The sequence below is a fragment of the Bombus terrestris genome, chromosome 1 (genome assembly GCF_910591885.1).
Source record: "Bombus terrestris chromosome 1, iyBomTerr1.2, whole genome shotgun sequence".
Lineage (NCBI taxonomy): Eukaryota > Metazoa > Arthropoda > Insecta > Hymenoptera > Apidae > Bombus > Bombus terrestris.
The window spans coordinates 12851686-12857642 of record NC_063269.1 but is presented as its reverse complement, the minus strand read 5'-3'; positions in this window follow the sequence as shown (position 1 = coordinate 12857642).

The following is a 5957-nucleotide window of genomic DNA, read 5'->3' as shown; positions in this document are numbered from 1 at the left end:
CTGGAAAATCCACTTTCCGCAGTCTCTCCCTGGTCTTCCTGGGGGAAACAAATATGGCGGTGCTACCATTGGAGCTGCGATGGCTCCACCTCGTTGTTGCCGTATCGTACCAGAAAATCAATACTCCTGTTGCCACCAACACCGAGATCTTTTCCTCGGAACGTGCTCACATTCACAGGCAACACTACGATATTTTCAGGAACAAGGACTCGAATCGTGCCTATATAGGACGGCGTTCGAGGAAGAAAGAAGAATTTCCGAGAGCTAACAAGTTCTCTCGCTTTATCTCATTTTCCCTGTCGCTTTCTATCGTTCTGTTTGGCTATCCTTGTTATGATAGCTTGGTTATATGCTTCTCTGTCTCTGCCGTAGTTTGCCCTATTCAACGGTGGGAAAAAGTGGCCTGAATGGGAATCGGAAAATCAGATTTCCTGATCCCGTTAACGGGGCTCACCAACTGCTACCGTTCCTATTGTCGCCTCGGTTTACCAGTGTTTCTGCCTGCTTCTTTTTTCTTCGTAAATGTTCGCCATCCGTAGCCCACGGCAAAACACCGGTTTCTTTCATACAATCGAACTGATTCTTGAGTTCAGTTGGTGGCAGATCGGTAGATGAGTACCGCGATGATGAAGCGCGTGACGATCAATTGATCGATCTTTTCATTGTCTGGAACGAGACGTTTGATTTCGACCCGGGATGAAACAGAGCTTTGGAACGGGAAACTGGCCTGATTAAAGTTTTCTACAACAATGGTAGAAGTCAGCCTGCATTCCGTTTTATCGGTTAACTCTGCATCGGTGGCGATATCGATCCGTCTGGCCATCGAATTCGATTCTGCGGTATTCTTTTCCATTTTACTTTACGTCACGACACGACAGCAGGAGGGATAATCACCGGAAGTTGGAATAATAATGAAAATTACTTTGCGTCCACGGAGCACACCGGGTTTTTTTAATTAATTAGTCTGACACGAAGCTCCGCGATCTGTTTAATTTCCCGCGTACTTTCGATGGGCTTTTTTGCTATGTGCTCTTTTCCTTCGGCTTGTTGGGCAGAACCAATTAGGGGTTTCGACGTAGCTGAGAGAAACCGTGTTTTTCACGCGTCGAATTACTTACACGGAACTATGCGGAGTTACTTACGAAACATAAAATCGTAATGAGACGAAACTTTTAGTTCATAAAGTTAACGTAACGATTAAATGGTAATAAGGAGCCAATATATTTCATCCATAAATTCCGGTATTCAATCACCGAATTATACAAGATATTCACATATATTTCGTCTATCGGAGAAACCAGTTGTTTCATTACCATTCCGTTAGGAAACGGAAGAAACTTGCGAAGTATATCGTCAGAAATTGTTCTCCGTAAAAAGAACATTGCCTTCTTAATCTTACATGTTCGCAGACGTCTTCAATCTCTGCTTTCATTCGTTCCTTCCAACGTCAGGAAAAAGAAAAGAGAATTCGCAGTGGATAATTTGTTTGTTCGACAAACAAATTATCTGGCGGCTCCGGTCAGACGAGGTACCAGTTATGAATGAAAGTACGAGGGAAGCTTTATTATGATTGTCTTTCTTTCCGCGTCGTTCGTCGTTTCCTTGAGAGGGATGCGACAAAACAGGAAAGCTGAAGAACGAAGCCGCTGGCGATTAATCAGCACTATTTCTGTCTTCGGCTTTTTTCGACACTAAAAATAAACGCACGTATCAAATATAATCAATAAAGACGGCCACTAAAATTGCATGAGTGGAAGGATTAAACTAACATTATTAGCGATATTTACAAGTTGATTAGAACGCACATTAAAGTGTCAAAAAACTTTTACAGTACCATGACGAAGCCCAGTCTGGTGTCTAAGAACTTGAACAATTCTTGGCACCGCCAACTTTTCTTTCAATTACATTAAAGAATCAATTTTAATTAAAGAACTACTTTTTATATTAAATAATTTCTTTCCAACAATCAAAAACTTTCTTATTTGGCTCATTTAGTTTTCACGCTAATACATATCATAGTCTCGCGGTAAACGTAAATCAATTTTCTACGTAAATAAATATTTCAATATTCCAAATTATAATAAATTCTCTCGAAAGATTTTTCCAGTATCTCTTTAATAAACCGAAACCACTAAATTTACTTACCTCTACTCTCGTGTCGACATCCTCTCCATTTTTGTGATATATCTTATCGCGAGAAGATCAAAATTTTCATAAGCAAACGCAGAAATGAAGCGCACGTACGTAAAAGTATTACCTAAGGAGAAACAGAATTATGATAACGTGGTCGACGTGAAATTACCATAGCAAACACGAGCTATGAATGATTTCTCTGCATTTTTTTCTTTATTTCTCTCCTTTGCACGGTAACTAGCAATTGACTGACAAGGCTAGTTGCGCCTGCAGTGAGTAAATTAGAACGGTTGGCTTACGTGCCAAAGAAATTGGCGTGTAGTTCCTGAAACCGCTGGGGAATTGATATTTCCGTGGAGCTGGTGCATAGGCATGCATCATACAACCTCTCTTTCTCGAAACGGTAACCTATATACAGTTAGTAATATTTTTAGAGTTATGAAAATGCAACGAAGCAATACGTCAGTTTGAAAATAAGCATCTGTCTCGTTGCTTCTGCATCAAATTTCCCCGTTTCCTTTTAAAATTGACACGTAACAAGGAGAGCAAAGACAGCAAGGAAGAAAGAGAACGTGTTCGATACTCTGGCGAAATCGCCTTCGAATATATCATCGGTTTGCTAGGAGAATGATGTAACTAGGAAAATAACATTTTTAGGAAGTCGGTTCGAATGGAAGTTTAAAGTAAAAAATTATTTAGCTAATAGTTTTTAGATTTTATGCGTATTCGTTACTATTAGACTAAAACAGAGGTAAGACAGTTCTTGTGAATTGTGACATGACAGAGTGAGTTCTACCGGTAACAAAAATCTATATGAATTTCTATTAAATTTCGCACATATACCTGTTCATACACACTAAATATACATATACAATTATGATTCAGCAAAGCATGGAATAATTTAGCGAATTTTAATTGCACGATAAATGTCAACCATAATATTTCATAACTTACGTCCATGAATACATCTCTATCAAATGGTAATAGAATCAGCAAATAGCCAGGGATAAATTCACAAGAACACAATGATTTACAACAGAATTACATTCCTTGAAACAGTCAGCTTGATTCCGCGCGCTTCTAAAAATTGACGAGAGATAACACGTGGTTTTTGACGGGCTACAGCAAATATTATTGCTGAATTACCCAATCGAATCATAAAGTGATCCATATATGCGTTTTCGTTGTATGTTTCATGAAATTATTCATCGTCAACAAGCGCAAGTTATTTTCGGTGTGAATTATCCCATTTCTGATAACCGTCGAACGATTTCCCTCGGTCGATGTACGGTCACCGGCCCGTAAACGTAAATCAATAACGAAACAGAAAATTCCTGGCTCGAACATATATTCTTAGGTACGAAATCAATCGCGGGAAAAATAAGCCATTCACGATGGCTGCGACTCATGGTCTTTTATTTCTACGGAAAATCCCGCTTATTACGATCTATTGTTATGCCTATTAAAAAGGACTGGTCGTCTCAGATAATTCAGCACGAATTTTTTTAAGTCTTTGAATGACAGTATTGTTTGTTAATCATGGAATATTATAGTACAATGGCGTAAAAATGATTTCGGAACATTTTTTCATATTACAATAGGTAAAAAAGTACACATAGTATGTATTGTGTATTATGAACTGTAGATCTTTTGAACGATGACATGTCTACGATAGATTGTAGTGTATTGTCTTTATTTCGATGAGAAATTACTAAAGAGCGAATATTGATGTTCGTATTTTTTCCGTTTTTCATCACATACGTCGTATTCTTCCAATAGATAATAACGATAAAAACAATTTATTTTATACTTTCACTGTAAAGTAAAGAATTAGCCTGTATTTTCTTAAAAGTTGTTCAGAAACGTAGTACATTTTATAATGAGATAATACTTAATAATTAACAGATTTGGGCATAAAAAGACGCCCTACATATCTAAATGTCTTTTATTTCCTTATTCGTTATAACATAAAGATAAATTCCAAAATCTTTCGCACCTCTGTATAATGTAGTAGTATGTGGTATTCGTTTTTGTCTTATTTATTTCTAAAAGATGGTCTTTGTTATTTAAAGGATTTAAAGAGTTTATTTAGGAGAGTTGTTGAAGATTTTTATTTTCTCTCGATATAGAATGTGATCACATTTTTCCATTTTCCAGCTTTTAGTTTTGATAATTTTAGAAATGGTCGGAATAATAATCAGGAAACACTGGATGCAGATATGAAGACAAATTATGTAAAATTAATTTAAACACACTTCCGCGTGAGCGCACTGTTACAATTTATGCACACCTCACAATTTAAATTATTAAAGTGAAATCCAAGGTACATGTTGAAGTTAAAGATACACTGTGCCTTTTAACTCGTTACACTTGTCAGAGCTACGCCCATGATTTTATTTCGCGTTCCTCTTAATTGCAGCCAAACCGTGCTTAGTGTTGTAGATTTATCGGCGTCATTTGCATTTGACGCATATATGCAGATTTTCTGTGAAATCAGTTATGCGAAACCCTTGTATACCAGAAACCACGCTGAGAATTCATCTCGCTCGGGATGATCCACGAGTTTTGTTTTATGCTAACGACGTATAATCTTATGCATGTCGTCAGCTATGTTTGTATTTCAAACAGATTTTTTATATGATATCGTACTTTCTATAAAATTTATTACAATCTAAAAATATAATTTTAATATTCCAAAGTTGCTATTTAATCTTCTTGAAAATTAACATTGGAAACGCGATAGAAAGTTTTGTTCATAACAGGAATTCAAAAAGTTTCCAGATGTCAGAAGGAACGAAATAAAGGCGAGAAGTTATCGGATGCGAGCAAATGGAAGACCAGCTGCGTCGAAGACCCGGCAATGTCATTTGCATCTGACACGCTGTCAGTTAGTTGTGGGATTATCGATAAATTCAATGGACATTAGAGGTATTACAGAGGGATGTCCCATTTGCGACGCGTTCGGTTGAGGCGGTCTGTTAAAACGATAAGGTGGTTATTGTTTATCGAAAACTTCGGAAAGCAATACTCTTCTCTCAAAGACATTTTTAAGAATTGCCTATTTACGAACATTAAATTTAAACGTACATACGAGTATGTTCTCATAAAACCTTTCTTTTATACATTTATTAAATTAACTCTATTATTAAATTTACATTTATTAAATTAACCTTATAGAAGATTTTTCCTTTCTGCGCCTGGGAAGTTATTAGAATTATTATCATCGATATTATTTTCTAAGACCAAAATTGCACTTTGAGTGAAATTATTCGTTGAACGAGACGAGGGAAAAGGTAAATAGGAAAAAAAGAGAATGTGGAAAACTAAGAAAGACGAAAGATCGAATAAAAAAAAAATTGAAGAAAAAAAGAGGAAAAAAGAACGAGAAGGAAAGAAGGAGAATTATTATATTCAACTGTTCCTTTCTTATATTCCCTTCATAATGGATGTATATCCCAGAGTCACAAGAGAATATTTATATTCGATTTCATTTAGTATATTTCTAATCACAAAATTTCTATCTAATAATTGTATGTGATAGATAATAATGTTAATATGGGAATCCAAGAAAATCCAAGATAGATATTTCTTTAGAAACTAATCGACCCAGAATTACCATAAACTACATAAGTAGGCATCATTAGAACCTTCATTGGAACTTCCACAAATCATACGACAAAAATTCGGTAAACGTGACCCCGCGCGAAGAATCAAGAGAAAAAGAGAAAACGGGTCGATTGGGGCAGAGTGTACAATTAATGTAGAAGATATACAGGCGTCATTTGCATCGTATATTCCGCGAGGTATAGACCACAGATTATCAG